Here is an 11,509-nt window from a genome sequence, read left to right on the forward strand (position 1 = left end):
TTCTTAGAACCAGAAAGCAAACTCCCAACAGCCTTTTTGTAATGCTAGATCTGGCTGTTGATTTATGAAAGATCTTATAGTTTTCTAGCTTTAGAGAATAAGGGATGGAACAAGTGCTGGCAAATTTTCCCTGGAAGAGACAACACTTGTTGGGTACATCAGAAGAAGAAAGAAGTCTGAAAGAAGAAGCCAGAAAGCAGGAAAATGTCTCCAGACCAAGACTGTTGGCCTTCTGCTGTTACGTCATCATCTATGCTGTGTGGTAAGTTTGGCTGAATCTTACAGTCCCCCAAGGTTTTAGGATATGGGTGGGGTTCATCTTCCACTACTTTATGCTAATAAGGGTAACCCTGCATATGAAATAAAAGAGTGCACCACTGAGTATTGTGAATCTTAGGAGTAAAACTCCAGTAGCAACTGAAGTAACGTTGATTTTTTTAATTATTATTTCAAAGGCATGAACCACACCAACTTAGAAGACAGACTATTCACTTGCCAGCCTGCGGGGTTGATAGTAAAAACAGAAATTTAGCCCTAGCAATGGTTCTTAGAACCCGTATGAATATCTAAATGGCCCTTTTTAATACTAGATGTGGCCAATAATTGATAATAGATTTTATACCTTTTTTGCCTGGCATAATTTAGCCCTGGCAAAGGTTCTTAGAACCAGAAAGAAAACCTTTATGGCCATTTTTAATGATAGGTGGGGCCAGTAAATAATGTATTTTATACCTTTTTTGCCTGGCATAATGTAGCCCTGGCAATGGCTCCTAGAACCAGAAAGAAAATTTCGATGGACCTTTTTAAGGAGAGGTGGGGCCATTGATCAATTTTAGATTTCATAGATTTCTGCCTGGCATAATTAAGCCGTGGCAATGGTTCTTAGAACCAGAAAGCAAACTCCAACAGCCTTTTTGTAATGCTAGATCTGGCTGTTGATTTATGAAAGATCTTATAGTTTTCTAGTTTTGGAGAATAAGGGATGGAACAAGTGCTGGCAAATTTTCCTTGGAAGAGACAACACTTGTTGGGCACATCAGAAGAAGAAAGAAGTCTGAAAGAAGAAACCAGAAAGCAGGAAAATGTCTCCAGACCAAGACTGTTGGTCTTCTGCTGTTATGTCATCATCTATGCTGTGTGGTAAGTTAGGCTGAATCTTACAGTCCCCCAAGGTTTTAGGATATGGGTGGGGTTCATCTTCCACTACTTTATGCTAATAAGGGTAACCCTGCATATTTAATAAGTAACGTTGATTTTTTAATTATTATTTCAAAGGCATGAACCACACCAACTTAGAAGACAGACTATTCACTTGCCAGCCTGCGGGGTTGATATTAAAAATAGAAATTTAGCTCTAGCAATGGTTCTTAGAACCCGTATGAATATCTAAATGGCCCTTTTTAATACTAGAGGTGGCCAATAATTGATAATAGATTTTATATCTTTTTTGCCTGGCATAATTTAGCCCTGGCAAAGGTTCTTAGAACCAGAAAGAAAACCTCTATGGCCATCTTTAATGAGAGGTGGGGCCAGTAACTAATATATTTTATACCTTTTTTGCCTGGCATAATTTAGCCCTGGCAATGGCTCCTAGAACCAGAAAGGAAATTTCAATGGACCTTTTTAATGAGAGGTGTGGCCATTGATCAATTTTAGATTTCATAGATTTCTGCCTGGCATAATTAAGCCGTGGCAATGGTTCTTAGAACTAGAAAGCAAACTCCAACAGCCTTTTTGTAATGCTAGATCTGGTTGTTGATGTATGAAAGATCTTATAGTTTTCTAGCTTTGGAGAATAAGGGATGGAACAAGTGCTGGCAAATTTTCCTTGGAAGAGACAACACTGGTTGGGTACATCAGAAGAAGAAAGAAGTCTGAAAGAAGAAGCCAGAAAGCAGGAAAATGTCTCCAGACCAAGAATGTTGGTCTTCAGCTGTTACCTCATCATCTATGCTGTGTGGTAAGCTTGGCTGAATCTTACAGTCCCCCAAGGTTTTAGGATATGGGTGGGGTTCATCTTCCACTACTTTATGCTAATAAGGGTAACCCTGCATATGAAATAAAAGAATGCACCACTGAGTATTGTGAATCTTAGGAGTAAAACTCCAGTAGCAACTGAAGTAACGTTGATTTTTTTATTTTATTTCAAAGGCATCTACCACACCAACTTAAAAGACAGACTATTCACTTGCCAGCCTGCAGGGTTGATAGTAAAAATAGAAATTTAGCCCTAGCAATGGTTCTTAGAACCAGTATGAATATCTAAATGGCCCTTTTTAATACTAGATGTGGCCAATAATTGATAATAGATTTTATATCTTTTTTGCCTGGCATAATTTAGCCCTGGCAAAGGTTCTTAGAACTAGAAAAAAAAACCTCTATGGCCTTTTTTACTATGAGGTGTGGCCAGTAATTGATAATCGGTTTTATACCTATTTTGCCTGACCTAATTTAGCTCTGGCAATGGCTCCTAGAACGAGAAAGAAAATTTCAATGGACCTTTTTAAGGAGAGGTGTGGCCATTGATCAATTTTAGATTTCATAGATTTCTGCCTGGCATAATTAAGCCGTGGCAATGGTTCTTAGAACCAGAAAGAAATCTCAACAGCCTTTTTGTAATGCTAGATCTGGCTGTTGATTTATGAAAGATCTTATAGTTTTCTATCTTTGGAGAATAAGGGATGGAGCAAGTGCTGGCAAATTTTCTTTGGAAGAGACAACACTTGTTGGGCACATCAGAAGAAGAAAGAAGTCTGAAAGAAGAAACCAGAAAGCAGGAAAATGTCTGCAGACCAAGACTGTTGGTCTTCTTTTGTTATGTCATCATCTATGCTGTGTGGTAAGTTTGGCTGAATCTTACAGTCCCCCAAGGTTTTAGGATATGGGTGGGGTTCATCTTCCACTACTTTATGCTAATAAGGGTAACCCTGCATATGAAATAAAAGAATGCACCACTGAGTATTGTGAATCTTAGGAGTAAATTTCCAGTAGCAACTGAAGTAACGTTGATTTTTTTAATTATTATTTCAAAGGCATGAACCACACCAACTTAGAAGACAGACTATTCACTTGCCAGCCTGCGGGGTTGATAGTAAAAATAGAAATTTAGCTCTAGCAATGGTTCTTAGAACCCGTATGAATATCTAAATGGCCCTTTTTAATACTAGAGGTGGCCAATAATTGATAATAGATTTTATATCTTTTTTGCCTGGCATAATTTAGCCCTGGCAATGGCTCCTAGAACCAGAAAGAAAATTTCAATGGACCTTTTTCATGAGAGGTGTGGCCATTGATCAATTTTAGATTCCATAGATTTCTGCCTGGCATAATTAAGCCCTGGCAATGGTTCTTAGAAGCAGAAAGAAACCTCAACAGCCTTTTTGTAATGCTAGATCTGGCTGTTGATTTATAAAAGATCTTATAGTTTTCTAGCTTTAGAGAATAAGGGATGGAACAAGTGCTGGCAAATTTTCCCTGGAAGAGACAACACTTGTTGGGTACATCAGAAGAAGAAAGAAGTCTGAAAGAAGAAGCCAGAAAGCAGGAAAATGTCTCCAGACCAAGACTGTTGGTCTTCTGCTGTTATGTCATCATCTATGCTGTGTGGTAAGTTAGGCTGAATCTTACAGTCCCCCAAGGTTTTAGGATATGGGTGGGGTTCATCTTCCACTACTTTATGCTAATAAGGGTAACCCTGCATATTTAATAAGTAACGTTGATTTTTTAATTATTATTTCAAAGGCATGAACCACACCAACTTAGAAGACAGACTATTCACTTGCCAGCCTGCGGGGTTGATATTAAAAATAGAAATTTAGCCCTAGCAATGGTTCTTAGAACCCGTATGAATATCTAAATGGCCCCTTTTAATACTATATGTGGCCAATAATTGATAATAGATTTTACACCTTTTTTGCCTGGCATAATTTAGCCCTGGCAAAGGTTCTTAGAACCAGAAAGAAAACCTTTGTGGCCATTTTTAATGATAGGTGGGGCCAGTAACTAATATATTTTATACCTTTTTTGCCTGGCATAATTTAGCCCTGGCAATGGCTCCTAGAACCAGAAAGAAAATTTCAAGGGACCTTTTTAATGAGAGGTGTGGCCATTGATCAATTTTAGATTCCATAGATTTCTGCCTGGCATAATTAAGCCCTGGCAATGGTTCTTAGAACCAGAAAGAAACCTCAACAGCCTTTTTGTAATGCTAGATCTGGCTGTTGATTTATAAAAGATCTTATAGTTTTCTAGCTTTAGAGAATAAGGGATGGAACAAGTGCTGGCAAATTTTCCCTGGAAGAGACAACACTTGTTGGGTACATCAGAAGAAGAAAGAAGTCTGAAAGAAGAAGCCAGAAAGCAGGAAAATGTCTCCAGACCAAGACTGTTGGTCTTCTGCTGTTACGTCATCATCTATGCTGTGTGGTAAGTTTGGCTGAATCTTACAGTCCCCCAAGGTTTTAGGATATGGGTGGGGTTCATCTTCCACTACTTTATGCTAATCAGGGTAACCCCGCATATGAAATAAGTAACATTGATTTTTTTATTTTATTTCAAAGGCATGTACCACACCAACTTAGAAGACAGACTATTCACTTGCCAGCCTGCGGGGTTAATAGTAAAAATAGAAATTTAGCCCTAGCAATGGTTCTTAGAACCCGTATGAATATCTAAATGGCCCCTTTTAATACTAGATGTGGCCAATAATTGATAATAGATTTTATATCTTTTTTGCCTGGCATAATTTAGCTTTGGCAAAGGTTCTTAGAACTAGAAAGAAAACCTCTATGGCCTTTTTTACTATATGGTGTGGCCAGTAATTGATAATCGGTTTTACTGTATACCTATTTTGCCTGGCCTAATTTAGCTCTGGCAATGGCTCCTAGAATGAGAAAGAAAATTTCAATGGACCTTTTTAATGTGAGGTGTGGCCATTGATCAATTTTAGATTTCATAGATTTCTGCCTGGCATAATTAAGCCGTGGCAATGGTTCTTAGAACCAGAAAGCAAACTCCAACAGCCTTTTACTAATGCTAGATCTGGCTGTTGATTTATAAAAGATCTTATAGTTTTCTAGCTTTAGAGAATAAGGGATGGAACAAGTGCTGGCAAATTTTCCCTGGAAGAGACAACACTTGTTGGGCACATCAGAAGAAGAAAGAAATCTGAAAGAAGAATCCAGAAAGCAGGAAAATGTCTCCAGACCAAGACTGTTGGTCTTCTGCTGTTATGTCATCATCTATGCTGTGTGGTAAGTTAGGCTGAATCTTACAGTCCCCCAAGGTTTTAGGATATGGGTGGGGTTCATCTTCCACTACTTTATGCTAATAAGGGTAACCCTGCATATGAAATAAAAGAATGCACCACTGAGTATTGTGAATCTTAGGAGTAAAACTCCAGTAGCAATTGAAGTAACGTTGATTCTTTTTATTTTATTTCAAAGGCATCTACCACACCAACTTAGAAGACAGACTATTCACTTGCCAGCCTGCGGGGTTGATAGTAAAAATAGAAATTTAGCTCTAGCAATGGTTCTTAGAACCCGTATGAATATCTAAATGGCCCTTTTTAATACTAGAGGTGGCCAATAATTGATAATAGATTTTATATCTTTTTTGCCTGGCATAATTTAGCCCTGGCAAAGGTTCTTAGAACCAGAAAGAAAACCTCTATGGCCATCTTTAATGAGAGGTGGGGCCAGTAACTAATATATTTTATACCTTTTTTGCCTGGAATAATTTAGCCCTGGCAATGGCTCCTAGAACCAGAAAGGAAATTTCAATGGACCTTTTTAATGAGAGGTGTGGCCATTGATCAATTTTAGATTTCATAGATTTCTGCCTGGCATAATTAAGCCGTGGCAATGGTTCTTAGAACCAGAAAGCAAACTCCAACAGCCTTTTTGTAATGCTAGATCTGGCTGTTGATTTATGAAAGATCTTATAGTTTTCTAGCTTTGGAGAATAAGGGATGGAACAAGTGCTGGCAAATTTTCCCTGGAAGAGACAACACTTGTTGGGTATATCAGAAGAAGAAAGAAGTCCGAAAGAAGAAGCCAGAAAGCAGGAAAATGTCTGCAGACCAAGACTGTTGGTCTTCTGCTGTTATGTCATCATCTATGCTGTGTGGTAAGTTTGGCTGAATCTTACAGTCCCCCAAGGTTTTAGGATATGGGTGGGGTTCATCTTCCACTACTTTATGCTAATAAGGGTAACCCTGCATATGAAATAAAAGAATGCACCACTGAGTATTGTGAATCTTAGGAGTAAAACTCCAGTAGCAACTGAAGTAACGTTGATTTTTTTAATTATTATTTCAAAGGCATGAACCACACCAACTTAGAAGACAGACTATTCACTTGCCAGCCTGCGGGGTTGATATTAAAAATAGAAATTTAGCCCTAGCAATGGTTCTTAGAACCCGTATGAATATCTAAATGGCCCCTTTTAATACTATATGTGGCCAATAATTGATAATAGATTTTACACCTTTTTTGCCTGGCATAATTTAGCCCTGGCAAAGGTTCTTAGAACCAGAAAGAAAACCTTTATGGCCATTTTTAATGATAGGTGGGGCCAGTAACTAATATATTTTATACCTTTTTTGCCTGGCATAATTTAGCCCTGGCAATGGCTCCTAGAACCAGAAAGAAAATTTCAAGGGACCTTTTTCATGAGAGGTGTGGCCATTGATCAATTTTAGATTCCATAGATTTCTGCCTGGCATAATTAAGCCCTGGCAATGGTTCTTAGAACCAGAAAGAAACCTCAACAGCCTTTTTGTAATGCTAGATCTGGCTGTTGATTTATAAAAGATCTTATAGTTTTCTAGCTTTAGAGAATAAGGGATGGAACAAGTGCTGGCAAATTTTCCCTGGAAGAGACAACACTTGTTGGGCACATCAGAAGAAGAAAGAAGTCTGAAAGAAGAATCCAGAAAGCAGGAAAATGTCTCCAGACCACGACCGTTGGCCTTCTGCTGTTACGTCATCATCTATACTGTGAGGCAGGTTTGGTTGAGTCTTACAGTCCCCCAAGATTTTAGGATATGGGTGGGGTTCATCTTCCACTACTTTATGCTAATAAGGGTAACCCTGCATATGAGATAAAAGAATGCACCACTGAGTATTGTGAATCTTAGGAGTAAAACTCCAGTAGCAAGTGAAGTAACGTTGATTTTTTTATTTTATTTCAAAGGCATCTACCACACCAACTTAGAAGACAGACTATTCACTTGCCAGCCTGCGGGGTTGATAGTAAAAATAGAAATTTAGCCGTAGCAATGGTTCTTAGAACCAGTATGAAAATCTAAATGGCCCTTTTTAATACTAGATGGGGCCAATAATCGATAACGTATTTTATATCTTTTTTGCCTGGCATAATTTAGCCCTGGCAAAGGTTCTTAGAACTAGAAAGAAAATCTCAACAGCTTTTTTCTAATGATAGATCTGGCTGTTGATTTATAACAGATCTTATAGTTTTCTAGCTTGGAGACTAAGGGATAGATTTCGTACCATTCTGGCCTGTCATAAATGTAGCCCTGGCAATGGTTCTTAGAACCCGTATGAAAATCTAAATGGCCCTTTTTAATGCTAGATGTGGCCAAATAATTGATAATAGATTTTATCCTTTTTTTGCCTGGCATTATTTAGCCCTGGCAATGGTTCTTAGAACCGGAATAAAAACCTCAATGCCCCTGTTTAATTCTAGGTGGGGGCAGTAATTAATAAGGAGGACCCAGATTGTGGGGGCAATAGGCTGGCTCTGTTAAAAAGTCCTATTGCTAACATGTTGTGAGCTGCCCTGAGTCTAAGGAGAAGGGCGGAAGAAAAATCAAATAAATACATAAATAATATATATATATTATACCCTTTTTGCCCGGCATAATTTAGCCCTGGCAATGGTTCTTAGAACCGCAGAGAATAACCCACTGGCCATTTTTAATGCTAGGTGTGGCCAGTGATGTGTAGAAGATTTTAGAACTTCTGAACTTGGTGGGTGGGGAAAATGCAAGTGTTCTTGGAAAGAGACAGCCCTTGTTCAGCATGGCAGAGGAAGAAACATGGAAAAGAAAGAAAAAGAGTAAAAGTAAGTTGAGTTGAGACTTTTATTCTTCTGGGTATAATGGAGAGGGGGGGGGTCTCCACTAACAGATAGCCCCTTTTGCCAAGGCATGCATGGGTAACCCTGCCTTTGAAGTAATAGTCTATTCACTATGATAATCGTTAATTGTACCTTACGATTCTTGACAAATGTATTTTTTTTTAATATACACTGAGAGCATCTGCACCAAAGACAAATTCCTTGTGTGTCCAATCCCAGTTGGCCAATAAATAATTCTGTTCTTTCCTATTCTGTTTTTAAGGGTAATATTGCAGTAACGTTTATTTTTATCTCAAGGGAGTGTGGTACAGTGTCTTAGAAGAGAGAAGACTGAATTTCCCGCCTCCAGTGTTGAGAAGAGAAGAAGGAAGAGACAGCAAGAATGAACATGATCTTCGCCAAGAAATGCAGCTCACCCTGTCAATCAAAACTGACCTGTAGGAAAATCAATGGGGTTGTAAGCCATTAATGCACCACACTACACATTTGAATGCTGTCTGTGTCTGTTGATAGGTAATAGAATTTCTAGTTTTCTTGCCTAGCGTAGTTTCATCTGTGGTTTTTAGACTCAGAAAGAAAAGGTCAAGTATTCTTTTTAAGTATGTTCGATGATGTATATAAGATTCAATGGTTTTCTGGCCCCTTGGCTATTAGAGCAGGCAATGGTTCTTAAAACCAAGAAGAATCTCGATGGCCCACTCTAATGCTAGGTGTGGTCAGAGATTCCTAAAGTAGTAATTAGTTATTTGAGAAGGCCCCCAAAGCATCCCACATACCAACATAAACATGGATATGATAGGGAGATGATGGGGTGCATTGCTTGGGAGAAAGGCTGCACTGTTCCTTAATTCCATCTGCCCTCAGACCCCCACACACGGTGGAAATGCCATGGCACCCCTGGGTGAAGGAGGCCTTCCAGTCCCTGAGCTAGCAGTGGGGGTGAATCACACTGGAAGGGTCAAGAGCACTCAGAGAGAAGGCTCTCCCAGTCCCTGAGGATCCCAAAGGGTCCCTGAGCGAGCGATGGGGGTGAATCACACTGGAAGGGTCCAGAGCGCTCAGAGAGAAGGCTCTCCCAGTCCCTGAGGATCCCAACTGGTCCCTGAGCGAGAGATGGGGGTGAATCACACTGGGAGGGTCAAGAGCGCTCAGAGAGAAGGCTCTCCCAGTCCCTGAGGATCCCAAAGGGTCCCTGAGCAAGCGATGGGGGTGAATCACACTGGGAGGGTCCAGGGCGCTCAGAGAGAAGGCTCTCCCAGTCCCTGAGGATCCCAAAGGGTCCCTGAGCGAGCGATGGGGGTGAATCACACTGGGAGGGTCAAGAGCGCTCAGAGAGAAGGCTCTCCCAGTCCCTGAGGATCCCAACTGGTCCCTGAGCGAGCGATGGGGGTGAATCACACTGGGAGGGTCAAGAGCACTCAGAGAGAAGGCTCTCCCAGTCCCTGAGGATCCCAACTGGTCCCTGAGCGAGAGATGGGGGTGAATCACACTGGGAGGGTCAAGAGCGCTCAGAGAGAAGGCTCTCCCAGTCCCTGAGGATCCCAACTGGTCCCTGAGCGAGCGATGGGGGTGAATCACACTGGGAGGGTCCAGAGCGCTCAGAGAGAAGGCTCTCCCAGTCCCTGAGGATCCCAAAGGGTCCCTGAGCGAGCGATGGGGGTGAATCACACTGGAAGGGTCCAGAGCGCTCAGAGAGAAGGCTCTCCCAGTCCCTGAGGATCCCAAAGGGTCCCTGAGCGAGCGATGGGGGTGAATCACACTGGAAGGGTCCAGAGCGCTCAGAGAGAAGGCTCTCCCAGTCCCTGAGGATCCCAAAGGGTCCCTGAGCGAGCGATGGGGGTGAATCACACTGGAAGGGTCCAGAGCGCTCAGAGAGAAGGCTCTCCCAGTCCCTGAGGATCCCAAAGGGTCCCTGAGCGAGCGATGGGGGTGAATCACACTGGGAGGGTCAAGAGCGCTCAGAGAGAAGGCTCTCCCAGTCCCTGAGGATCCCAACTGGTCCCTGAGCGAGCGATGGGGGTGAATCACACTGGGAGGGTTAAGAGCGCTCATAGAGAAGGCTCTCCCAGTCCCTGAGGATCCCAAAGGGTCCCTGAGCGAGAGATGGGGGTGAATCACACTGGAAGGGTCCAGAGCGCTCAGAGAGAAGGCTCTCCCAGTCCCTGAGGATCCCAAAGGGTCCCTGAGCGAGCGATGGGGGTGAATCACACTGGGAGGGTCCAGAGTGCTCAGAGAGAAGGCTCTCCCAGTCCCTGAGGATCCCAAAGGGTCCCTGAGCGAGAGATGGGGGTGAATCACACTGGGAGGGTCCAGAGTGCTCAGAGAGAAGGCTCTCCCAGTCCCTGAGGATCCCAAAGGGTCCCTGAGCGAGCGATGGGGGTGAATCACACTGGGAGGGTCCAGAGCGCTCAGAGAGAAGGCTCTCCCAGTCCCTGAGGATCCCAAAGGGTCCCTGAGCGAGCGATGGGGGTGAATCACACTGGGAGGGTCAAGAGCGCTCAGAGAGAAGGCTCTCCCAGTCCCTGAGGATCCCAAAGGGTCCCTGAGCGAGCGATGGGGGTGAATCACACTGGGAGGGTCCAGAGCGCTCAGAGAGAAGGCTCTCCCAGTCCCTGAGGATCCCAAAGGGTCCCTGAGCGAGTGATGGGGGTGAATCACACTGGAAGGGTCCAGAGCGCTCAGAGAGAAGGCTCTCCCAGTCCCTGAGGATCCCAAAGGGTCCCTGAGCGAGAGATGGGGGTGAATCACACTGGGAGGGTCAAGAGCGCTCAGAGAGAAGGCTCTCCCAGTCCCTGAGGATCCCAAAGGGTCCCTGAGCGAGCGATGGGGGTGAATCACACTGGGAGGGTCAAGAGCGCTCAGAGAGAAGGCTCTCCCAGTCCCTGAGGATCCCAAAGGGTCCCTGAGCGAGAGATGGGGGTGAATCACACTGGGAGGGTCAAGAGCGCTCAGAGAGAAGGCTCTCCCAGTCCCTGAGGATCCCAAAGGGTCCCTGAGCGAGCGATGGGGGTGAATCACACTGGGAGGGTCAAGAGCGCTCAGAGAGAAGGCTCTCCCAGTCCCTGAGGATCCCAAAGGGTCCCTGAGCGAGCGATGGGGGTGAATCACACTGGGAGGGTCCAGAGCGCTCAGAGAGAAGGCTCTCCCAGTCCCTGAGGATCCCAAAGGGTCCCTGAGCGAGAGATGGGGGTGAATCACACTGGAAGGGTCCAGAGCGCTCAGAGAGAAGGCTCTCCCAGTCCCTGAGGATCCCAAAGGGTCCCTGAGCGAGCGATGGGGGTGAATCACACTGGGAGGGTCCAGAGTGCTCAGAGAGAAGGCTCTCCCAGTCCCTGAGGATCCCAAAGGGTCCCTGAGCGAGAGATGGGGGTGAATCACACTGGGAGGGTCCAGAGTGCTCAGAGAG

The 11,509-nt window shown here is 43.5% G+C and overlaps 1 long non-coding RNA gene across 1 annotated transcript; it reads left to right on the forward strand.

The window, feature by feature from the left end:
* Positions 1 to 1,369: 1,369 nt before the first annotated feature.
* Positions 1,370 to 3,305, forward strand: LOC139169864 (uncharacterized). The gene is made up of 3 exons (XR_011559542.1): positions 1,370 to 1,960; positions 2,152 to 2,839; positions 3,033 to 3,305. It is a non-coding gene; the product is annotated as an uncharacterized lncRNA (long non-coding RNA).
* The last annotated feature ends 8,204 nt before the right edge of the window (positions 3,306 to 11,509 follow it).

The sequence above is a fragment of the Erythrolamprus reginae genome, chromosome 7 (assembly GCF_031021105.1).
Source record: "Erythrolamprus reginae isolate rEryReg1 chromosome 7, rEryReg1.hap1, whole genome shotgun sequence".
Taxonomy (NCBI): domain Eukaryota; kingdom Metazoa; phylum Chordata; class Lepidosauria; order Squamata; family Dipsadidae; genus Erythrolamprus; species Erythrolamprus reginae.